At 40.0% G+C, this 26,465-nt stretch overlaps 1 long non-coding RNA gene across 1 annotated transcript; it reads left to right on the top strand.

Moving 5' to 3' along the window:
* Nucleotides 1–237: 237 nt before the first annotated feature.
* LOC134738461 (uncharacterized) lies at nucleotides 238–26,239 on the top strand. The gene is made up of 4 exons (XR_010124184.1): nucleotides 238–450; nucleotides 748–963; nucleotides 24,781–24,959; nucleotides 25,579–26,239. It is a non-coding gene; the product is annotated as an uncharacterized LOC134738461 (long non-coding RNA).
* Nucleotides 26,240–26,465: the final 226 nt, after the last annotated feature.

Genomic DNA, 26,465 nt, shown 5'->3' with positions numbered 1-26,465 from the left:
CTTCTGCAAGTCCTGGTTGCTAAGCGTGTGTTGCCCTAGTGAATGTAAATCTTAATAGGAAAAGAATAATTCCAAGCACTTAGAAAGTGAAGGAGGCAATGATTTTTACATGTGTACGGATCAAACGGAATCGTTCCACTGAATGTGCAATGAGCCATCGCCTCAGGGCTGGTGAAGGCAGCCAACAGCTGTTTCTATTTAATTCTTCAACTTGATCTCGCCCATTCCCAGCCTCCCAGCTCTACCAGAGCAGCTGGAAGTCCTCACAGATTCTTTTGTGAAGCTTCCCTTCCCAGGGCAGGCAGGAGCCAGCCCTGCTTTCCCTGTATGTTTGCTATGATTCCTCTGGTTTTGACTTGACCTCCTGTGCCTGTTAGTTCCCAGGCAGTTCTGAATTGGTCTTTTGAGCTTTTAGCTATCGCCAAAGCCTCTGACTGTTCTTCTCTCAAGGTGGGAAGGAATGAATATGGGAATATGGGGAAACAATAAGCTTTTGTGGCACACACTGTTCGTTGCCAACTCAAATTCATTGTCCCTGTCTCTTTTGCTAGTGGAACCTCAGTTTTATTCAGGGTGGTAATATGCCCAATAAAATGTTGACTTCAACCCTCGCAGCTAGGGGTGGCCAAGTGGAGTAGTCTGGCCGATAAGATGTAAGGGGAAGTTGCCGAGTAGGGCTGCTGGGGAAGCTCTTTATAAAGGAGCTATCTCAAAGGCTCGTGCTTTTTTTTTTCTCCACTTCACGAGGCACTTCACTGGGCCTGACTGCAGAAGCACTGCCTGGAGATGTAGGAGACATCTCACAAAAATGGAGCTGAAGGCCATGGTCTCAGATGAAAGAGGACAGAGCTCAAAATAGGGTGAGTTACCCATGGCACCATGGAGCTGCCAAACCAGCCTTGGATGACCTAACTCTGGAATCCTTTTTGACATGAAAAGAATGGAACTCCTGTTTTACTTAAGGTAATGTTTAATTGTTTCTTCTGTTATTTGCAGTATAATGCAAACCTAAGTGATACTACTTTTTGTGTGAAAATAAGATAAGTATTTGTCTCTGTCCATGGGAGAAGTAATAAACTCACCAGCATAGAAGGAATTTAAGCAAAGGTTAGATAGACGTCACTCAGGGGTGTTTAAAGGGATTCTTGCATTAAGTGGAAAGTTGAACTTGGCAGAAAAGCAGAATGTTTATTAAAGAAAAACTATTTGGGATAAAAGTGGCTTATGACACCTCAAAGTTAAATTTCAATTACTGTAAAATAAAATTTCTTTATTATTTTAGCACTTAAGGAAGCTACAATTCTATGTGTATAACATTTCTGTTTCCCACATTTTTTTCAAATCTACGAGGATTAAGAAAACATTTTTAAAATCTTCAGGATTTTAGGAAACACAGCAAAATTTTCCTTCAGTGAATCAAGTTCACCTTAGTTAAAAAGTTGATTTTAAAAATCCTATCATTTATGACAGCCTAGATGAACCTGGAAGACACTACGCTAAGTGAAAAAGCCAAGCACAGAAAGACAAATACTATATGATCTCACTCATATGTGGAATCTTAAATGTGGAACTCACAGAAGCAGAGAGTAGAGTGGTGGTTACCAAGGTTCAGGGGTGAGAAGAAGAGACTGGGAAGATGTTGGTAAAAGGATAAAAAACTTCAGTTAGGAGGAATATGTTCAGCAGATCTATTGTACAACATGGTGATTATAGTTAATAACAATGTATTATATACTTGAAAGTTGCTAAGAATAGATTGTAAATTTTCTCACACACACACACACTCACAAAGTGTGAGGTAATGGATATGTTAATTAGCTCAATTTAGTTATTTCACAATGCATACATACAGCAAAACATTATGTTGTATACTATAAATATATACAATTTTTATTTGTCGATTAAGAAACTAATAATTTAAAAAGTCAAACAAACTTTCTCAACTATAAAAAAGATTGTTTCATGTGTAGCCTTCTGGGACTCCTAATTAAGCATGGTAGCTTGAACACATGCTTATCTTGGTTCCTTCTTAAAACCTCATTAAAATGAAAGATATGAAAAATGGATAAGCCCAAGGAAACAAAGAGAATGTAAGAGATAAGAAGAGCAGACAAGAACATTTAAGAAATTTACAGAAGATAGAGAATGGATGGGAAAATAGTAGAAAAATTGTAGGGAAAAAAAAGGTAAAGATGAGTGCCTACAACCTACAACCAACATCATATTTAATAGTGAAATATTGTAAACTTCTGCCTGTGATTGGAAATAAGACAAGAATGCCTGCTATTGATATCTCCACTTCTACTCAACATTGTATTGAATGTACAATAAAACATAAAATAACACCATTTACAAAAGCAACCCAAAACATCAATGTCTAGGGACAAATCTAGTAAAAGATTTTAAAGACTGCCATACAAAAAAACTATATGTGTCATTAAAATAAAGAATATCTTTTAAAAATGGAAGGATTTACTATGTTCGTGGATTGGAAGAGCTAATATTGTAAGAGACAATATTGTAAAACTGTAATTCTTTCCAAATTAATTTGTTGGTTCAATGCAATTCTAATCAAAATCTTGGTAGATCATTTTGTGGAAATTGGTAAACTGATTCTAAACTTTATTTGAAAATGCAAAGACTCAACAATAGGGAAGGCAGCCTAAAGAAGAACAAAGCTTGTAAACTTATTCTTAAACCACAATTATTGTGATGGTTTTGTTGTTATTGTTGTTGTTTTGAGATGCAGTCTTGCTCTGTCACCTAGGCTGGAGTGCAATGGCATGATCTTGGCTCACTGAAACCTCTGCCTCCTGGGTTCAAGTGATTTTCCTGCCTCAGCCTCCTGAGTAGCTGGGATTACAGGTGTGTGCCACCATGCCTGGTTAATTTTTGTATTTTAGTAGAGACAGGGTTTCACCATGCTGGCTAGGCTGGTCTCAAACTCCTGACCTCAAGTGATCTGCCTGCCTTGGCCTCCCAAAGTGCTGGGATTACAGGTATGAGCCACCATGCCCAGCCTGTGATGGTTTATCTTGTACCGACATCACAATTTACTTGGAATTTAGTTTTTGATATGGTATGAGGTAGGGATCAAGACGCATATTTCTAGAAGATAACACAGGTACAAAATACACCAATTGTATAGGAAAATATTGATGTGTGTTCTTACAGTAAAATAAAAAACGTCATTCATCAAAAGACCTATTAAGATAGTCAAAAGTTGAGCAGAAGAGTAAGATAAGATATTCACAATACATATAATTAGCAAAGGGCTTTTATCAAGAATATACAAATAATTCTGTCAAATCCATAAGAAAAAGACTACAATCGAATGAGAGACTCACTGATATTAAATAACTTTTTCAAATATGCAACAACATAACAATAATTAAAAGCAGAGGCTCTAGAATAAGGTCATCTGAGTTCAAATCCTAGCTCTGCCTTTTACTAGCCTTGTTGTCCACTATGAATTTCTTAACCTCTTTCTGTTCCTGTTTCCTACTAATGATAGCACTTATATATTACGGTTATTGCAAGGCTGAAGTGAGCTAATATAAGCAAGGCTCTGAGAATAATGCCTAGCCCTTTGTTTTGACTACATACATTTTTATTTTTATTATTAAGAATTGGGAAAACAAATCTTTGTTTTCATCCAAAACTCATGCTTTTGACCATTACACTATATGGTCTTCAGGAAATTTTTGCTGTTCAGTTCTCAATTCACTAAAACCTTGAATAATTTGCTGTTCAGCCTCAACTCTTATCAACCTTTATGTAAGTTGTGTTATAGGATCAGTGCTTTATTATAAATCCACTCACTCATTTTTAAAGAAGCCTTGCAGTAAGATAAAGATGATAATGCCAGCTGTGTGTGGTAGCTCATGCAGCACTTTGGGAGGCCAAGGCGGGTAGATCACGAGGTCAGGAGTTCAACACCAGCCTGGCCAAGATGGTGAAACCACGTCTCTACTAAAAATACAAAAATTAGCCAGTCGTGGTGGCGGGCGCCTGTAATCCCAGCTACTCAGGAGGCTGAGGCAGAGAACTGCTTGAACCCGGGAGGCAGAGGTTGCAGTGAGCAGAGATCACGCCACTGTGCTCCAGCCTGGGTGACAGAGCAAGACTCCATCTCAAAAAAAAAAAAAAAAAATGTATATATATATATATGTATATATATACATATATAAAATCATGCTAATAATCTTTATTTACTACTGACTGCATACCAGATACTGGTCTACACAATTTACATGCCATTTCTCCTTTAACTGCCACATCAACTCTTTAAAGTAGGTATGTTATTATCCCCATGTTAAATAAAAGGAAACTGAGGCACAGAAGATTTAAGAAACTTTACCAAAGTCATAGGGCTGCTAAGTGGTAGAGATTAGATCAGTACTCAGCTCAGTTGCTCTCAGAATCTGCCATAACTTTTCTGTAGGAGTAATCAGATAACAGTTCACTGATTTTTTTTTTTAATAGAAGAATTCACATAGTGAAGCATAACACTGTTCTTCAGAATTCTCAGGGACACAGTGTAACTCACCAAAATAATTGAAATTATTTATAATAGTAAACAATTCATATTATGTGTATATAAATTAACCTCAATAATATATTCCACATAGGCAGAAATACACTAAAATAATAACAGCCATTATTTCTGTTTAGTGGGATTAAAGGTAGTTTCATTTTCTTTTGTAAACTTTTTTATTTTTCAATTTTTCTATAATAACTTTACTAAAAGAATGTTACTGTTACAAGAAAAAAAATCAGAGAAAAATTGCATATTGCCACAATTTCCAAATGCGAATTGAAAACTGTACTTGAGGTACACAACAACAGACAGCTGTTTTCAGTCCTGCTGAGTCTTTGTGACCCATCCAGTGGCTCATTGTACCTCAAAGACAAATTTTCGGGTGAAAATTCTGTTTCTGGATGTTAGGGTCATCTCCATGTTTAACCTCAGACTCATGTTAGGGTTGACTTCATAGACTGGGTCCTCAATCTTCTGGAATGTGAAGTAGCGAAGCCACTTCTTGTTGCCCTTCCAGAGAGCTAAAGGCCAACAGGGAGAGAGCCATGCAAGGAAAGGGGAAAGCACTTTGGTTGGGTGGCAAGCAAGAATGTCATAGAGATAGGTGCTTGGAAATCAATGTCATCGTTCAGTCTGCAGGCAAGAGACTTCCTCCACGAGTTTGAGATTTATAAATGATGACTAGAGAACTTGGGGAGTAGGGATGGGTAATCAGTTCCTTGCAAGAAGGTGAGCTCTAGAGAAATGTTCTGAGATGGAAGAGGGATGCTGGGCACTTGGTTTCTGAGTTAAGCAGAGGAGTTTGAATGTACTCAAGGGAAGCACGATTTATCACAGGGTGCTCCATAAGGACCTGGAAATATTTGGTAAGGTCCTATCCGGAAGAAATTAATTCTAAGTCAGAGTCTGACAGGGAATGGGGAAAGAGACAATCCTGGCTGCAACATTTCAAACTAACGCAGCCATAACTGGCATGGATGCCAGCTGAAGGTGCCATAAAGAAGAAAGTTGCAATAAGATCATGATGTGAGCTGTGGTTATGGACAGAGCAGGGAATCTTGGTTCCCTGAGATTTTTCCCTTCCCCTGCCAGTGTGATTTGGAAGATGCTGGCAGTGAGATGATCTTGCAAAAAAACCCCAAAACTAACAAACAAAAAGTCCCAAACTGAGGTCATATCCATCCACGTACCAGCTCAACCTTCTCCATCCTAGGACCTGATACTCCCACCATCCAAAGCAAAGCTCACCATTCTTCCTTCACTCCTTCCTGTCTAGGTTCTGGTTGTTTTTGAGACTTGGCTTATCTTTCTTAGAGTCTTAGGCTTATCATTCTTAGAGTCTGTCTAGATGTTTATTTTAACCACATTTTTTATTTCTTTGGAAGAACCATGGCTTCAAAAAAGTACAGGGAGAGAGGTGGGGCAGAGTTGAAAAATGTGACAGGAAAACAGTGAGAATTTGGCAAAAGCCAGGACTTGGTGAGAGACAGGTGAGTCTAAATGACCTAGAGGTTTCTCTCTGAGAAGCTGGACCCTTGCACCAGGACCCTGGATCAAGTACCAGGACCCTTGGTAGCTCCCTCCTGTCATAAATGGCTTTGTTCTGAGCACATTCTGACCTTAGGAGCATACACAGTTCATCCATAGTTAAAAGAAAGGAGAGCCAGTCTATGGGCACAAATGCCAGTAGATGACCACAGGGATTTTAGCTTTCTGTAGAGAAAAGCTCAGCACCAGATGGATGAACTCGTCTATGAAAAACTGAAAATATCTCAGTATTTATAGGTGGTAATATTTTAGGAGGTAAATGGCAAAACTAAAATTTATACAGCTTATTCATTTCCAAAAGGCATAATGTAAAGGACACAAGTTGCCTGGTACGGGGCCTCAGTGCCCTGCCACGTTGTCTTATTTGCATTGATTGAGCAAACTGTTCACAAAGCATCCTGTAAGATCTGCTTCAGCTAAAACTAACTGAGAAACAGTGGTCTTTTTGATAATTGTGCAAGATGGGAGGGACACAGATGCTATAGGAATGAGCTTCCTTAGTAATTGGCCACAAGATATTAATTTGTGATTCAATAATTACAATAGCCATATTGATGAGCCTGGTTTCTTCTCTGTGTCAATAATGTGTTCCCCACTCTCTTTCAGCTATCCACTCCCATGGCCAAACCTTAGACTTTGTTATAACCGTGAACTCTGCAATTTCCACAGTCTCAAGTAGAAGTGAACTCATTGGTCACCTTCCAGCACACTCTTCCTGGCAGCCTACTAATCTCGCAACTTATCACATCTCTTGGTCTTATTGCCTTTTTACTGTCTCTTATCACTTCATGTTTTCACACCCCCCATTATCCAGCTTAGAGTCCATGACCCAGAATTACAAGCACTCTCATCTCCTTTGCCTCTGTCTCCAACCTGCCTAGAAAAACTTCAACTTTGGCTAGCCACTTCTCTGCCTATTCACTTCTACAACCCACAGCTGATCATGGTTGAAGAACAACACCCAGCCATGCTGGTTGGCCTCACTCTAAATTCATAACTGACAGCTTCATGTGGGCCCCAAGAGCTGCATGGAAATCCTGCTACATTTTGCTGGTTAATTCACTATCTAGCTCTCCTAGACACCTGTTCTCACTTTCCTCAAGCCTCCTACACCTCCTTCTCTACAATCTCAGGTGAAGACATTATTTAACTTTCTTCTGCTCTCATTCCCAAATCTACCACCTACTCACCTCCATCTGGCCTCCCTCCTGTTGTTGGGGTTGAACCTTAAATGTTCCTATCTCAGGTCAACCCTTCCACTTGTCCGATAGGTTCTGTCTGCTCTCACTTTATCGGGAGTAAATATCTAGCCATTCTACCCTCTGTAACCTTTTCTATAGGATCATTCCCTTCAGCAGACAAATATATTACTTTCCCCATCTTCCAATAAACAAACCTTTAACTCCACACTTCTGTCTAGCAATTGCTTCATTACTTTGTCATCCATTTCAACAAAACCCCATGAAAAAATGTGCTATACATTTGGCCCTCCATACCTGAGGATTCTGTATTTGCAGATTCAACCGAGAACCAAAAATATTTGAAAAGAAAAGAAAACAAAACAAAAAAACAAAAACCATGTTGGGTGCAGTGGCTTACACCTGTAATCCCAACATTTTGGGAGGCCAAGATGGGAGGATTGCTTGAGTGCAGGAGTTTGAGGCTGCAGTAAGCTACGATTGTACCACTGCATTCCAGCCTGGGTGACAGAACAAGACCCTGAGTCTAAAATTTTTTTATACAACAATAAAAAACAGCATGAATAAAAAAATATAGTATGACAAGTATTTACTAGCACTCAGCTTGTATGAGGTATTACAAATAATCTAGAGATGATTTAAAGTATATCAGCAGTATAGGTAGGTTGTTTGTAGATACTACACCATTTTATGTCAGCGACTTGAGTATCCACAGATTTTGGCATCTGAAGAGGGTCCTAGAACCAATCCCCCATGGACACTGAGGGATGTCTCTGCTTCTCTCCAATCTCTCTCCTCCTACAATTTCTATACGAAGTCACTCTGATTAGGCTTTTGTTCTTAATACTCCACCTTTACTACTTTTCTGAAGGTCTCTAATAATCTCCACATAGCCAAATCCAAAGGTCTTCATCTTCCTGACCCATCAACAGAGGCGAGAGAGTTGAGAGCGCTTTTAATTCTGGATCATGAACTCTAAGCTGGACAGTGGGGAATGTGAAGACACGAAGCAGGCAAAGGACAATGAAAAGGCAGTAAGACCAACAGATCTGATGAGTCGTGGGATCTTAAAACACATCATCACTCTCTTTTTCAAACACACTCTCTTCTTATCTTCCAGGACACCACAATCTCTCGTTTTCTTTCTTCCTCACTACAAAGGTGGATTTATCTTGAAGCTAAAGAAGCGTAAGTGTCAGGGCCCCTCACTGTTATGGGCCCTTTCTAAGGCCCATCTAGGAATATGCTTACATGCTCATATCTGTTTGGAGTATTTGCAAAGTAAGATATTTTAACATAATTGGTCAAACTTCCCCTTATATGCAGATGATCTGGAAGATCCACTCTGACCCTTCTGATCTCTCATTACTGTTTTGTGCACCTGCTCCAAACATACACAGAGTTGCTAGTGCTGAACAGTGCCCACCTCTGCAGAAACTCTTGAGCAATCACTGAAAAGTACAGGCATGCTAAAACCTAGATCCCTTGCCTTGAGTCAGTGCAGTTCTGAAGTGTAACCTACACGGCTGAGTTTCCCTGTGGATCGGAAAGAAACTGCCCTTTGGGATTTTGCCTGAGATCATGCTCTTGCTGGGTGTCCTCTCCTGCCTATTCTGCTCCCTGCACCACCTTCCTGGTCTCCTGAGGTGCTACATGGTCACCTTCACAGTCGTCCTTGTCTCTGGGTCTATTTTGGAGATGTCAACCTAAGGCTACATTGATCATCAACATCCTCTAACATCAAACAGAGACACAGCCAGACAATAAGTGCACCCAACCTTGCCAAAAATGTCAAACCAGAATCTTATCAAGCTTCTAAATGCAATGACCAATTTAGAGGAAATTCAGCAGTCAGAGAACACAAAAAACACATGACGCATAGGGATTTGATTAGAAAAATCCAGACTGTGGGAAACTCTGCAGAGAAAACAACCTGATTCCTTAAACAAGTTAATTACAAAAAAGAGATAAGAAATCTATGGATTTTTAAAAAACTGGAGATATATCAATTAATCACAACCTTAAATTCTGATTCAAACAAACCATAAAGATAAATGTGTGGCATCTCATGAGATCATTAGAGATTTGGATACAATATCTGAGAATATTAAGACATTATTAATCATGTTTGCTGAAGTATGTTTAGGGCATTGTTATTTTTAAAGAATTCTTATATTTTAGAAATACATATGGAAACATTGATAGACAAAATACTGTAATATGTAGAAATTGCTGTAAAGCTGCAGAGGAAAGGAGAAAGGGGGTGGAGTACAGTGGAAACAAGACTGGCCATGAATCCATCATTGTTGAAACTGGGTGCAGGGGTTCCTGGGAATTTACTATACTATTCTGTCTACTTTTGTATAATTTGAAAGTTTCCATATTAGAAACTTAAAAACTTGCCCTTGTGTGAGATGGTATTGGAATATTAGAATGACTGTAAGTATTTTGGAGACTGAATTGAGTTGGAGATATGTTTCGTTTGGGTTTAGTGGGATGTATTTATGTGGTTTGTAGTTTCTCCTGTGGGTGGCTGAGTTTTTTCTATCCCTCTGGAGTAGGAGTGCTTGGAGGAGTTCTCCTCCTGCCCAGGGTACTGGCTTAACTGGAATTGAGACAAAGGTAGGAGGGCAGAAATGAAAACCTGCTATCAATGTGGCGTATAGTACGCAGCACTGGAAGTGTGTGAGAGTGAAAGGGAAACAAGGTTTGAAAAGTAGTTGTAGACAATTCTTCTCAGCATCAGATATGTAAAATTATAAGCTCTTTTTGTAAAATTCAATTATTTGATGCTTCATCTGAATGGAAGTTCTCTCTTATCAAGAGTACAAAGGAATACAATTAAATATGTACTATATACTTCTGTCTAATTTTAAAAATTGTGGAGAAACACACAGAACATAAAATTTACCATCTTAACCATTTTTAGGTGTTTTGTTTGGTAGTATTAAATATATTCAGGGGCCAGGTGCAGTGTCTCATGCCTATAATCTCAGTACTTTGGGAGGCTGAGATGGCAGAATCACTTGAGTCCAGGAGTTCAAGACCAGCCTGGGGAACATAGTGAGACCCTCATCTCTACAAAAAGAATTTTAAAACTTTTTAAAAAGAATTAAAGACCGGGCATGGTGGCTCACGCCTGTAATGCCAGCACTTTGGGAGGCTGAGGTGGGCAGATCGCCTGAGGTCAGGAGTTTGAGACCATCCTGGCCAATGTGGTGAAACCCCGTCTCTACTAAAAATGCAAAACATTGGCTGTGCATGTTGGTGGGTGCCTGTAATCCCAGCTACTTGGGAGGTTGAGGTAGGAGAATTGCTTGAACCCGGGAGACGGAGGTTGCAGTGAGCCGAGATGGTGACACTGCACTCCATCCTGGGTGACAGAGCGAGACTCCGTCTCAAAAAAATAAATAAATAAAATAAAGAATTAAAAATAAATACGTAAATTCATAATGTTGTGCAACCATCACCATCATAACTCCTTCATCTTAACTCCATAACACTTTCGTCTTGTAAAATGGAAACTCCATACCTATTAAACAATAACTCCCAATTCTTCCCTCCCCCAAACCTCTGGCAACCACCATTCTACTTTTTGTCTCTATGATTTTGATGACTCTAAGTACCTCATATAAGTGGAATCATTCAGTATTTGTCTTTCTGGGACTGGCTTATTTCACCTAGCATAATGTCCCCAAGTTTTATCCACATAGCATATGTCAGAATTTCCTTTCTATTAAAGGCTGAATAATATTCCATTGTATGCATACATCACATCTTGCTTATCTTGCTTCCACATTTTAGCTATTGTAAATAATGTGGGTGTGAAATATCTCCTTGAGATCCTGCTTTCAATTCCTTGGGGTATATACCCTGAAGTGGAATTGCTGGATCATATGGTAATTCTATTTTTAATTTTTTGAGGAACTGCCGTACTGTTTTTCACATTGGCCATTCCATTTTACATTTTCACCAACAATGCGCAAGAGTTTCAATTTCTTACATCCTTGCCAACACTTGTTATTTTCTGATTTTTTAAAAAAATAATAGCCACCCCAATGGGGTGAATGATATCTCATTGTGGTTTTGATTTGCATTTCCCTAATGATTAGTAATGTTGAGCATCTTCTCATGTGCATACTAGTTATTTATATATCTTCTTTGGAGACACGTCTTGATATGGTTATGGTTTGGCTGTGTCCCCACCCAAATCTCAACTTGAATTGTATCTCCCAGAATTCCCCCATGTTGTGGGAGGGGCCCAGGGGGAGGTAATTGAATCATGGGGGCCGGTCTTTTCTGTGCTATTCTCATGATAGTGAATAAGTGTCATGATATCTGATGGGTTTATTAGGGGTTTCTGCTTTTGTGTCTTCCTCATTTTCTCTTGCTGCCACCATGTAAGAAGTGCCTTTTGCCTCCCAGCCATGTGGAACTGTAATTCCAATTAAACCTCTTTTTCTTCCCAGTTTTGGGTATGTCTTTATCAGCAGCATTAAAATGAACTAATACATTAGATTGGTACCAGTAGAGTAGGGAGTTACTGAAAAGATACCTGAAAGTGTGGAAGCAACTTTGGAACTGGGTAACAGGCAGAGGTTGAAACAGTTTGGAGGGCTCAGAAGAAGTCAGGAAAATGTGGAAAAGTGTGGAACCTCCTAGAGACTTGTTGAATAGCTTTGATTAAAATGCTGATAGTGATATGTACAATAAAATCCAGGCTGAAGTGGTCTCAGATGGAGATGAGGAACTTTTTGGGAATTGGAGCACAGGTGACTCCTGTTATGCTTTAGCAGAGACTGGTGGCATTTTGCCTCTGCCCTAGAGATTTGTGGAACTTTGAACTTGAGAGAGATGATTTAGGGTGTCTGATGGAAGAAATTTATAAGCAGCAAAGCATTCAAGAGGTGACTTGGGTGCTGTTAAAGGCATTCTGTTTTATAAGGGAAGAAGAGCATAAAAGTTTGGGAAATTTGCAGCCTAACTATGTGACATAAAAGAAAAACCCATTTTCTGGGGAGAAACTCAAGCCAGCTGCAAAAATTTGCATAAGTAGCAAGGAGCCTAATGTTAATCCCCAAGACCATGGGGAAAATGTCTCCAGGCCATGTCAGAAAACTTCATGGCAGCCCCTCCCATCACAGAACTGGAGGCCCAGGAGGAAAAAGTGGTTTTGTGGGCCAGGCTCTGGGTCCTTGTGCTGTGTGCAGCCTAGGGACTTGGTGCCCTGTGTCCCAGCCACTCCAGCCATGGCTGAAAGAGGCCAATGTACAGCTCGGGCTGTGTGGCTTCAGAGGGTGGAAGCCCCAAGCCTTGGCAGCTTCCATGTGGTATTGAGCCTGCAGGCACACAGAAGTCAGGAAGTGAGGTTTGGGAACCTCCACCTAGATTTCAGAAGATGTATGGAAATGCCTGGATGTCCAGGCAAAAGTTTGCTGCAAGAGTGGAGGCTTCACGGAGAACCTCTGCTAGGGCAGTGTGGAAGGGAAATGTGGGGTCGAAGCCCCTATATAGAATCCCTACTGGGACTACCTCTTTGCATATGTGACTAAGGATATTGAGATGAGGGGATGATCCTGGATCATCATGGTTTTGAAATGTGAGGACATGAGATTTGGAGGGGCCGGAGTGGAATGATGTGGTTTAGCTGTGTCCCCACCCAAATCTCAACTTGAATTCTATCTCCCAGAATTCCGCCATGTTGTGGTAAGGACCCAGGCGGGTAATTGAATCATGGGGGCCAGTCTTTCCCACGCTGTTCTCATGACAGTGAATAAGTCTCACAAGACCTGATGGGTTTATCGGGGTTTCTGCTTTTGCTTCTTTCTCATTTTCTTTTGCTGTCACCATGTAAGAAGTGCCTTTTTCCTCCTGTCATGATTCTGCAGCCTTCCCAGCCATGTGGAACTGTGAGTCCAATTAAACCTCTTTTTTTTTCATCCCAGTTTTGAGTACGTCTTTATCAGCAGCATGAAAAGGGACTAATACATGTCTATTTAAGTCCTTTGCTTACTTTTGAATCAGGTTGTTTTAATTAAGGATTGCTTAAACTCTATCAGGACTATAGACACCAAGGAAATTTGTGTGTGAAGACACTGATTTTATGCATTTTATGCTTACAAGCTAAGAATAATTTAAAAACTGTGCTTAATCATGCCAGAAGAAGTGATTATTTTTCTACTTTCCCTATAGAAAATAACGGTAAAAAACAACTGTAATATAAAGAGTTATTTTAAAAGTATGCAGCTCAAATATGTAAAGATACAAATGTAGGAGTGTATCAGGCAGTTAAATAATTAAAAATATTATGGAATTTATGAATGTTACCTTAAATAGCTATTTTTAAAGAGGGGAGGAGTTTTGCAGATGTGATTAAAATAAGGATCTTGACATGAGGATATTGTCCTGGATTATCCAGGTGGGACCTAAAGGACCTTCACAGTATTTATTACATTTGTCAGCTTTTAAAAACTGCAATTTGATGTGATTTTTCCCATTCTAAATGTATATTCATATTTGTATTTAATTTTAATTTTATATACTTTTTATTTAAGATGGATGCCAAAATTGTATAAGCTCCAGGCTCTTCTGCCCACTGATCATTCCTGCTTAGTTTCCTTCCTCGATTCTTCCTTTTCTCTCTCATTTCCAAACTTTTGGGTTTCCCAGGATTCAGTTCTCAGACTTGTCACCATCTAGATTCACTCCATAGGTACAGGTAGTCAGGGTTTAATCAGGGAAGCAGAATCATGATGAGTATTACTGAATGGGACTTGTTATTGGAGTAAGACCTCATACAATTGTGGAAGAAGCTAGGGAAGGAAGAGTCTGAAAGGGGGAGTTGAAGAGATGAGAGAAAAGTCACTACCAGCCCTCCTGAAGCACTGGGGCGGGGGTGGACAAGTTTGTGCTTCCAAAGGCACACCCGGCTGCAAAAGCGGGACTGGGAAGGAGAGACGTAGATGTCCAGGGAAGGCTGTTGCCGCCAAGCTGGCTGATGGGCCTGGGGCTGCTGTTGTCACAGGAGGATCTGGATGCAGTGTGGGGAAGACCAAGAGGCTGGAGTCCTCTGCCCCTCTCTGTCTGTCTCCCTCAGTATCTGATCAGACACCCCTGAAAGAACAATGGCGGCTGCTTCACTTCTACCTTCCAGTCTCATGCGAAGTTCTTTCTTGGTCAATGCTAATGTATAACCCTACAAGGAAAGAAATTCTGGACATATAATTACAGTTTAGCCAAGTTAACACAGTTTCAAACTGCCACACTGTGTAGCCTCACTTTGTCTCATGGCTTTACATTCTACCTGTATACCAATGAATCACAACTGTATAGGCCCTGTCTGACCTTCTCTGAAATCCAGACTTAAGTCTAACTCCCTACTAAAGCACGATTTGTATATTTTATAGGGTTTTCACATTTAACATGTCTAAAACTGAGTTCATCCTCTTATCTGAACCTATTTTTCCAGAATCTTCCTCTGAGAAATAGTGCAAAGACCAAAAGCTTTGGGGTCACCTTATTTCTTTCTCTCCCACTCAAAAAGTAACCTAAAAATCCTACAGGTTATTCCTTAAAAAAAATTCATTTTCTGATCCCTTCTATAATAAGCTGAAAAAATGCTCTCCAAAAGACATTCATATCCTAATCTCTGGAATCTGTAAATGTTATTTTATATAGCTATTTAAAAGGGAGGGGGGAACGTCTTTGCAGATGTGATTAACGATATTGAGATGAGGGGATGATCCTGGATTATTCAGGTGAGACCTAAATACAATGACATGTATCCTTATAAAAGGGAGGTGGAGGGAGTCTTGATAGATACAGAGGAGAAGGGGATGATGGAGCAGAGAGAGAGAGGAAGAGAGAGGCAAGAGAGAGAAAAGAGATGAGAAGATGCTAGCCTTGAAGGCTGGAGTGATGCAACCACAAGCCAACATCCACCAGAGGCTGCAGGAGCCAAAGAACAGATTCCCCACTAAGCTTCTGAAGGGCATGCACCTTGCTGACACCTAAATATTGGCTCAACAATACTGATTTGGAACTTCTGCCCTCCAGAACTGTGAGAGAATAAATGTCTGTTGCTTTATATCACCAAGTTTGCAGTACTTTGTTATAAGAAATGAATATATCTTCTTACTATTTTCTCTCCGATAACCCTGTTTCAGAGTACCCTCATCTCTTGTGTGGAGTATCACCTAGCCTCCAGTCTAATGGGTCTCTCTGTGTCTGTCCTTGTCCCACCCCCTATAGTCTAGTTCAACACAGCAGTCAGAGTGAATATTTGAAAATAGAAGTCAGATCATGTCACTCCTTATTCAAAAACCATCAGTTATCTCCTGTCTCATGTAGAGTAAAACCTCAATTTCTCAAATAGTAATAGTCTACGCAGGCCTATGGGATTGGCTTGCTTCTGACAGTGTCACTTTATCTCTGTCGCTTCATGTTAGTAGCATCAGCTTCCTTGGTGCTCCTCAAGTATACTACATGTGTTCCTGCCTCAGAACTTTGGCACTTGCTTCTTCATCTGTATAGAGTGCACTCCCTGTCTGATATGGTTTAGATGTTTGTCCCCTCCAAATCTCATGTTGAAATGTGATGCCCAGTGTTGGAGGTGGGGTCTGGTTCAGGGGTTATGGGGGAGAATCCCTCATGAGTGGCTTAGCACCATCCCCTGGGTGATGAGTGAATTCTTGCTCAGTTAGTTCGTGCAAGATCTGATTGTTTAAAAGAGTCTGGGACCTCCCCCTTCTCTCTCTTGCTCCTGCTCTAGCCACATGATGTTCTTGGTTCCACTTTGTCTTCCACCATGATCGTAAGCTTCCTGAAGCTCTCACCAAAGCCTAGCAGATGTTGATGCCATGCTTGTACAGCCTGCAAAACCGTGAGCCAATTAAACCTCTTTTCTTTTTAAATTATCTGGTCTCAGATATTCCTTTATAGTAACACAAGGATGCACCTAATACAGAAAATTGGTACTGAGGCATGGGACATTGATATAAAGATACCTGAAAATGTGGTAGTGGCTTTGGAGCTGGGTATCAGGCAGAGGATAGAAGAGTTTGGGGGGCTCAAAAGAAGACAGGAAGACAAAGGAAGGTTTGGAACTTCTTAGAGGCTGGTTAGGTGGTTGTGACCAAAATGCTGATAGAGATATGGACAGTGAAGTCCAAACTGATGAAGTCTCAGATGGAAATGAGGAAGTTATTGCGAACTGGAGCAAAGGTCACCCATTTTATGTTTTAGCAAAGAACTTAGCTGCATTGTGTCCTAGGGCTCTGGAAGTTTGAACTTAACAGTGATGACTTAGGGTATCTGGTGGAAGAGATTTCTAAATAGTAAAGCATTCAAGATGTGGCCTGGCTCCTTCCAATAGCCAGGATCAGATATAGGAGCAAAAGAATGATTTAAAGTTGGAATCTACATTTAAAAGGGAAGCAGAGTGTAAAAATTTGGAAAAGTCACAAACTGGCCATGTGATACAGGAAAAAAGAGCATTTTCAGGAGAGGAATTGAAGTGGGCTGTGGAGCAACCACTTGCTAGATTAGCATGACTAAAAGGAAGCCAAGTGCTAATATCCAAGACAATGGGAAAAGTCCTGGAAGGCATTTCAGAGATTTCTGAGGCAGCCCCTTCCATCATGGACCCAGAGGCCTAGAAGAAAAGAGTGGTTTCAGGGGTCAAGCCCTGGGCTCTGCTTCCCTGTGCAGCCTCAGGACACTGCTCCCTGCATTCCAACTGCTCCAGCTCCAGCTGCAGCTGCTGCTCAAAGGAGTCCAGGTAAAGCTTGAGCCACAGCTCTTGAGGGTGCAAGCCACAAGCCTTGGCAGTTACCACATGGTGTTAAGTGTGAAGGAGGCTTGGAGGATTCCAACTGGATTTCAGAGGATGGGTGGAAAAGCCTGGGTGCCCAGGCAGAAGCCTGCTGCAGAGGTGAAGCCCCCACCAGAGAAACTCTACTAGGGTGGTGCAAAGGAGAAATGTGGGGTTGGAGACTTCATGCAGAGTGCCTACCAAGGGACTGCCTAGTGGAGTGGTGGGAAGCAGGCCACCACCCTCCAGACTTGAGAATGGTTGATTCACTGGCAGCTTGCATCCTCTGTCTGGAAAAGCCGCAAGCACTCAATTCCAACCCATGAGAACAGCCACATGGGCTGCACCCTGCAAAGCCACAGAGACAGAGCTGCCCAAGGCTTTGAGAGCCCACCCCTTTCACAATTGTGCCCAGGATGTGGGATATAGAGTCAAAGATTATTTTAGAATTTTAAGATTAAATGACTGCCCAACTGGGTTTCAGACTTGCCTGGGGCCTATTGCCCCTTTCTTTTGGCTGATTTCTCCCTTTTGGGATGGGACTGTATCCTCAATGCCTATACTACCATTGTATCTTGAAAGTAAATCATTTGCTTTTGATATCACAGCCTCGTAGGTGGAAGGAACCCATCTCTAGATAAGACTTTGGACTTTGGGACTTTTGAGTTAAGGCTAGAACAAGTTAAGACTCTGGGGGACTATTGCAAAGGCACGATTGTATTTTGAAATGTGAGAAGGACATGAAATTGGGAGGGCCAAGGGTGGAATGATATGGTTTGGATGTATGTCCCCTCCAAATCTCTTATTGAAATGTGATTCCCAATGTTGAAGGTGGGTCCTAGTGGGAGGTGATTGGATCATGGGGGCAGATCCCTCATGAACAATGTATTAGTGCATTTTCATGCTGTTGATAAAGGCATACATGAGACTGGGCAATTTACAGTAGAAAGAGGTTTAATGAACTTACAGTTCCACATGGCTGGAGAGGCCTCACAATCTTGGTGGAAGGCAAGGAGGAGCAAGTCGCATTTTACATGGATGGCAGTAGGCAAAGAGAGAGAGCTTGTGCAGTGGTACTCCTCTTTTTAAAACCATCAGATCTTGTGAGACTTATTCACTATCATGAGAACAGCATGGGAAAGACCTGCCCCCATGATTCAGTTACCTCCCAGCAGGTCTTTCCCACAACATGTGGGAATTCAAGATGAGATTTGGGTGGGGACAGAGCCAAACCATATCAAATGGCTTAGCACCATCCATTTGGTGATGAGTGAGTTCTCACTGAGTTCACATAAGATGTGGTTGTTTAAGTCTGAAACCTCTTCCTTCTCTCTCTTGCCCCTGCTCTCACCATGTGATATGCCTGCTCCTGCTTCACCTTCTGCCATGATTGTAAGCTTCCTGAGGCCTGAACTAGAAGCTGACCAGATGTTGGTGCCATGCTTATATAGCCTGCAAAACCATGAACCAATTAAGCCCCTTTTCTTTATAAATTACCCAGTCTCAGGTATTCCTTTATAGTAATGCAGAAATGGCCTAACACATTGTCCCTTCCATGGCCATGTGGTTTATCTCTTTACCTGACAGATAAGACCTTTTTCTGACCATCCTTTTCAAAATAACAACCCCCCAACCTCACTCCCCTGCATTTCTGTCCTTTTCCCTTCTTCTTCCTTTATAGTACATATATATATATTCTTGCTTGGTTATTTGTCCTCTCCCTTTAGAATATAAGCTCTGTGAGGGTAGGATATTTCTTTGTTTTTTTTCACTCTTGAATCCTATGCCTAGAAAGGGCTATGACACATAATGGATGCTGAGTAATATTTGTTGAATGAATAAATTATCTAAGAATGCCAGGCTAGTTTTATATTACAAACATTTTGCTCCATTAAAAGGTCATGTGTTGAGTTGCAATAGGCAGCAGAAAATATCAGCCAACTCATTTCATGATTTTATTAATATTCCTTGGAGACAGGATGCTTGCACTTTTCAAAATGTCACTCTGGTCAGCAACTGAACCCTATGCTGCTATTCAGTTGTAAGGTATATAATGGGACTGTCATGCATTCCAGAAATGGAGATAAGATCATGTTTGTCCCAGCCCTCTGCTTTAAGCGGGAAGGAAAGGATCAAGTGGGAATATGGTATTACTTTAAAGGGCTTTTTCAATCTAACAGTCTTTGATCCCATCTGTGGGTTGAATAAGCAACATATCATTTCATTCATCCCTCTCAGCTCTGAGGTCCCTCTCTTCTAATTCTTCCTCTCCCTAGTCACTTCCTGTCACAGCAATGGTTTCAAAATTAAACTCCAATTCTAAAACAAATGAAGCAAAGGCAGGCAGGGGGAAATGAATCACAAGCATATGGGAACAGTTTTGTTTGAAAGCATGATCAGCATTCTTTGCAAACAAGCTGTGGCCATATGTGGCAGGGTGGGTATAGAAGGAGTTTTTAAAATATGAGTGATAAACTGTGATAAATCAGAAAACAGTTATAAAGAGAAGGCTCACTAATGATTGGTTTGATGGTGAGATAAAGTCTCTCTGAGGAGACAGGTATTTTTGCATCTTTTTTTTTAATTAAATGATTCCTAATAGGTAGCCTGAGGTGAAAGAAACATCTTGCCTGAATTAGGCAAAGAATCTGTGGACAATTTGTTAGGACTTGTTTCTTGGCTAAAACCTGGGTCACTTGAATTCAATTGTATTGATATATCAAAGAAAGTTAATTGTAGAGCCAGATTTATTGCGTCTGGTTTCTCATCCCTATGGGAAGAGAGGAAAAGATGTAAGAGATGTGTGCATGTGCGTTTCATTAATTGATTGATTCATTCAATAAATATTTATTTAGTTCTGAACAAATGTCAGGTAAAATGTCAAACTCTGAGTGTTAAATGGTGAGCAAAAATCAGGGGTGTTAGGTGGTAAGCAAAATTGTGATGGTTTCTGCCTTCATGGAGCGCAAACAAATGAAAAATAGCAACTGTAGTTTCTGCGACCAAAGACAGAAGTAGGTGATTCTATGAGAGATTGTGATGGGACATGGGACACCTGACCTAGTCTGGGGAGTCAATAAAGGCTTCCCTAAGGCAATGCTTGACCTGCAGGTGGGAGATGAGTCATTTAAATGGTAGGAGGGGGTGCATAGTTGGTGTTCAGGGCAGATGGGCTATTTGCGCAGTGACCCAGGGGCTGGTGGGCTTGCAGGTTCAGGAACTGAAAGAAGGGCAATGGAGGGCAGTGCATCTGGAGTACAGAGCACGAAGGCTGGTGTCAAGAGATGGGAAAAAAGAATAGAAAGAGCTGTGTTTTATTCATGAGGAGAAACCCTCAGAAAGTGGGACAGGGCACCTGATCAAGAGCATGCTTTCTCCTATACCCTCTCCATTCTGAGTCACAGAGAACATGCTGTAAGGAGGCAGAAGTGATAAAAACTGGTGACATTAAATCAGTCTTTCATCTGGCAAATGTGAAGAGTGCCTAATATGTAGCAGGCATTGTTCTAGGTCCTAGGATGTAAGAGATGAACCAGAAATGTCCTGATTTCCCCTCATATGTCTAACAGTCTAGGTAGGATATGACAATTCATAATCATAGTCATATGAATAAACGATGCATTGCAAATGACACAGTGCTACAAAAGAACAGTGTAGGATGCTCTGAGATCTTAACAGGGGTCCTAACTTTGTGTGTGTTTGGCAGGAGGCTCAAGGATGGTTCTCACTGAAGACTAGGTTGACTCAGAGTTATTGGCATAATTATTAGAAAGTTACTGGGAACTTCAATTATCCCTCCTATTTCTACTCCCAATCTTTATTTCATTAGGTGACCTTGACCTTCATGCTTTCTCCCTCTTATTAAATAAAAACTATGCGAGGCCATTGTTTTGGACTAAACTCCTGTACTAGGTTCCAACAGACCAGACTAAAAATCAAGATGGAATCACCCATGCTCACCAAACCAACCCTGAGTTGTTATCTGGCCTTCCAAGAAATCAGAAGAGAGAGATAGCCCAATTTCCCAAAGAGACGAGTTTCAATCTTCAATCAGCATGAAAATGATATTTCCTCTGTTTTAATCCTTACAACAGACTGACCTGAAGTAACCTGCTGTTAACCCCTCAGATTGTTCTGTCTCCCTGTCTCTGCCTTGCGAGGAAATTAACTTTGAAATGACCAATTCATTTTTGTTCTTTGTTTCTCCTTTCTTCATCCCCTTTTCTGTATATAAAGCCAACCTCCCCTGTTCAGTTCACTGGAACACTTATTTTATTTTATGGAATGAAGTGTTGCCCTGTTCTAGAATCACAATAAAGCCAATTGAGATATTTAAGCTAAATTTGTTGTAATTGTGTTTTTTGACACTCTGTATGTAAATGGCAGCAATTGAATAGCAAGGTGACAGTGTTTCTGGTAGAGATGAAAAAACCTACATACTCTGAGAGTCAAGTTTGTGAGCTGGATGTGGTGGTAAATGAAATAATAAACTATCAGATCATTGGGGAGCTCCGATTTTGTTCTGTTTATAGTATATATTAATCTACCACGAGGGCAGCAATATTGATATTTCTAAATTAACACCTTTTTTCTTACTAAACCAATTACTTCCAACATGTTACAGTTCATCACCTCAAACTAGTTTATTTTCCAATCAGTTGAAGACCGAAAATCCATAAGCAGTTTATCAGTGTGTGATGCTGTTTACATTTCAGTGCAGCCATCAATTTGGTTTTTCATCATTCTTGGTACATCTGGCCCAATCTCTTCACAAATTAATGTATTTATCTAAAAACAAGCAGCAACTTGTGCTTATGTATGTAACCTAGAAGCCAGCCAAAGCTGACGTCCAAGGAACTTTGGGTGTGGTTGGTTGTTCCCAAAGATAAAGTCCAATATCAGGAATTGTTCTGAATTGACATAGTCCTTTACCAAAAGCACACAAACTCTATGCCTACAGTGGAACTGTAAGTGATAACCCAAAATGACTATTGTAATGTGGATTTTAATTCCATCGTGTTCACTTAATAGCGTATATCTTGGACAAGTTTCTTAAGTTCTCTATGTTTTCCCGCCTCCTCTCCCCCGCTTTTTGTTTAGTAAAGTTGTAATAATTATATCTACTCTGCCCTTCTCATTTAGTTGTTCAAATTAAATGAGAAACGACCTGTGAATATACTTTGTCAACTGTGGATCAATATTTATGTGTAGGATACCATCATTGCCTTACAGGGTAGAATGGCATCATTGACCCTAATTCTTTGCTCCTTCCTGTAACTATATGCCCTTTGCCGTGTGACTTTGCAAGTCCTCCTCTGAAGAGGCAGGATGTATTTCCCTGCTTCTTGACTTGAGTTTGGTTATGTTACTCGCTTCAGCCAACAGAATGTGGCAAAAGTGACAATGCACAGCTCTGAGCCTAGCCTCAGGCTTATGAAGACTGGTATGTTTCTGCTTGCTCTTCTACGCTCTGCCAATTACCATGAGAACATGTCCAGGCCAGGTCTCTGTTCCTAGGAAGAGGAAACGCATATGGAGAAGAATGACTTCAGCCTAGATGCCCTAGCTTAGCCCCACCTAGACCAGCAGCCTCCCAGCTGACCTGTATACATATATGTGGTCGAGTCCAGCCAAGATCAGCAGAGGGCCCAGCTGAACCATGTGAAGTAAATAAATGTGAATTGTTGTATGGCACTGAGGTTTCGTTGTTGTTGGTTACATAGCACTATTGTAGTAATAGTTAATCAAATCATCCATCCAAACCTCCACCCATCCAGCCAATCAAACATCCATTGGTCCACTAAGCCCATGGTGTTTTCCAGGGACAAAAAGAAGAGATTTCAGTTTTAAATTGACTTTTCCTTCTCTCTTTTTGCTCTTCCCTGCTTGCCCCAATTTTTTAAAATAAATTGTTCAAGAGTTGCAAATAGGGAATATTCTGTATAGCACTTCAAGTTATCTGAATAAAAAGCACAAGAGAAAACTAACAAATTTTTTAAGTGTTTACTTCTGATATGTAGATGAGGAGTCTGTTAGGATTCCATGCTTTCTTTTTTATAGTCTAATTTATAGATGGGACTTGTCTATAAGTGAATGCAAAAGACAGAAACAAATTAAGGGCCTTAATGTCACCGAGTTTTGAAAGTCTTTTGGGGCAGTTCTAAGCTAATAATTCAACATAATACACATATTGAATATATACCACATGTAAGGCATAGTATAAGGTCCTGAGGAAACAGAAATAAATGAGGCTCTCAAAGATGTAGTAAGGAAAATGAAATGCAAACTACTCATCATGTTGCTTCTCATCAATTCTGTAATATTTTTTGCACTTTTTTACATTTTAAATTCAAGATGATATGCTGTAGTTTAGTTGGTAGTTAGTGTTTCCTCTTTCTTTGTTGTATATAAAATCACGATACAGATTGTAATTGATAGTATCTTAGAGCCAACAAAACAGGAAAGCAGATTGCTATGAGAACAGCATATATACCATAATATAGGATCAAAAAGCAAGGAGAGATTACTTCTTCTTGATAATATAGGGGGAGACTTCATGGAGGAAGAATTTATTTGAGAAGCCAAAAAACATAAAGAATTTTAATTTAAAAATTGAGGCTAGAATAAAGACCACAGTAGGTCAATTGGTTCCTAAACTTTCTATCACCAAGGGGCAATTTTTAAATTACCTATTCCCTCCTCCACTCCATGTTGTTGTTTAAAAGATTTGTCATTATAAGTAAACTTGCATTTATCAAGAGGTACTTCACTTTTCAATTTGATAGAAAAACCCATGCATTACTGTTAATCAGAGTTTCTAATCAGATGAGATGATCAGTATTTCACACTGAGTTAGCATTTTTGGCCAAAAGTCAAGAAACTTCATATTTTAGTTAGTCTATGAGATTATTATTCTAGGTGACTGTTTAATTCCTATTAGGATTTTTGAAATATTGACAAGAATTAATTCTAGATGGGAACCACCATTCTACATGAGAAGTGCATCGTAAAAAAATATGTAGACAGGGGACCTACAAGTTGTGATTGTGAATACACTTACCCAGCACTTTCAGCAAATGAGGAAAAATGAAGGAGATGGTAGGAAAGTATGAGAGGGCCAGCTCATAGACGGTCTTGAATGTCACACTTAAGAATTTAGACTTTCACCGTAACCATGACTATAGAATTCATTACTGAATATAGAACTAATAGTATGAATTTGGTAAGCGGGAGAGGAGAAGGAGAACTACCCTATGTAACATAGCCAAAAGTAAAAACAGAATGACTAGATTTCCACCAAAAGAACAACAGATGTGCCACAGCTTGCATGCTTATCTATTGTGACGTGGCTGCCAACAAACTAAATTTGGGAGGAACCAGTAAGCTTCACCATCAATTCTATATTTCTACATGAAAGTTCCAGGGAAGATACTGTATTGTGTAATAGCAAGAGGTTGACTTCTGAATTCAGACCACCTGGGTTCATGTTCTGGCTTGATTGCATGTTAGCTCTGTAGCTTTAGGCAAGTAACTGAAGATCTTTGACCTTAACTTTTATCTATAAATGGGAAAAATCATATTATCAATATTAGAAGACGTTTGTAAGGATGACATGAAATAATTTTTGGAAGTTGTCTTGTACATGGTTAGCAGGATTTAATTACTTAATTCATTTCTTTTAGGTTTGCTTGGAAACCCAAATGTCAAGAGATTTTGTGGTGGCATAGAAAAATAAATTCAGTCTTTTCTCTTTCCATCGTCTCATAAGATGTCAAACTGACTGGTAATCAAGACCCCAAGGAGAAAACATATGCTCCAGACACCAGCTTCGTCTTGGCAGTGGTCTCAGTTGGACTTGAGGGTAAATAGGAGTTGACAGCTGAATCAGGTGTGGAGATTCAGGAAGGTGGTTTTCCTGGAGGACGTTAGCTGGAAGTTTACCGATTGCAAATAATGATCATTGTTGTAAATACATGAGGGTAGGGGAGAGAGGAAGCATTTTGGAGAAAAAATTCTGGAATTCCTGGACAGGATTGAAATGAGAATTCAGAAGTACTAGAGCTTAGTATCCTGTTAAGGAGATCATGGCTGCCTCATTGCTACTGTTGTGCAAATTTCTTTAGCAATTCCTTTTAATCAGTCACATTTGAAATTGTCACAGCAGAAAATGTTTTCCCAACGAACATGCTCCAATATATGCTGACTAATAATAGTGAAACCTTATCTTTGGCATGTACTTTTGGACTGTTCAAAGTGCTTTCACATTTATAATTGCATTTACTTTTCAGAATGACCTTTAGAAAGAAGTAGGGTATTATTATTCCCTTTTTTAAAATGAGGAATCCGAAACCACAAGTTGCATAAGGAACTTACCTAATGTTCATGGTTATTAAATGGAAAAGAAAATTTAGATTTTTCTAGTCACTTCTTTTTTTGGGAGACTATTTTGTTTTCTCATTTTATATTTTCTCTCTCAACAGTTTTGTGTCAGCCCACGCTGTTTCTGGGGTCACAAGAGACAAATATTTACCATTTCTCATCCTGCACATTTTTTGGACGCTGTTACAGAAAATTGACAACATTCTTCATCCATTTGATCTAAGACTTGCCGAAGTTCAGACTTGAACTCTTCTGTCTAAAGGAGTTGAGGGTGGAATTATTGAATCCGTGGTCAGGACCAGATCCCCCCTTTTTTCCCCACACCTTAAGTCTGTTCACCTTCTAATTGTTACAGACTAAGATGTCAATTCAGTCCCTTCCTTTTTCTTTTTCAGGGGCTATTGACTATGGTAAAATCCACTGTCCTTCACAACAAACAACACTTTCTTTCTCTGGTTCAGAGTATTTCACATTCCTTCCATATTACTCAGCCTTTTACAGTCATTTTGAGGCACAGACCTGTATGTGCCTTCTCCCCTCCCCATTTTCCTTCTCATTTTACACAGGAAATCACCCCTCAGAAACCCTTGGGTGAAGAAAAACAATGTAATGAATAACACGTAGGACATCTTATGAAAGTGCCAACAACTTTTTGCAAAAGTCTCAGCGTTCTCATCCTTTTACTGTAGTTTCATTTATGTATTTTAGCATTTTATTAGTAATTAAAGTTGATGATTGGTCAAATCTTCTCTCTAATGTCTCAAAAAGACTGTTTGGGTTATTTCCACTTTGTAACAAATCATCTCAAAGTTTAGTGGCTTAAAACTACAGCCATGTATTTGCTTGTGATTTTGCAGTGTGAGTGGTTCTAGTCATCTTTGTGTAGTCTCCCCTGCAGCTGGAGTGGCCTGGGGGCTTGAATGGGACAGAAACATTGAAGATAGCATCTGAACTAGGTTAGATAATGTCTCCCCAAAGTTTATGTTTA

Source organism: Pongo pygmaeus, chromosome 17, assembly GCF_028885625.2.
Source record: "Pongo pygmaeus isolate AG05252 chromosome 17, NHGRI_mPonPyg2-v2.0_pri, whole genome shotgun sequence".
NCBI lineage: Eukaryota > Metazoa > Chordata > Mammalia > Primates > Hominidae > Pongo > Pongo pygmaeus.
Note: the sequence above shows the minus strand (reverse complement) of the source record. Positions and strands in the feature narration are given on the sequence as shown.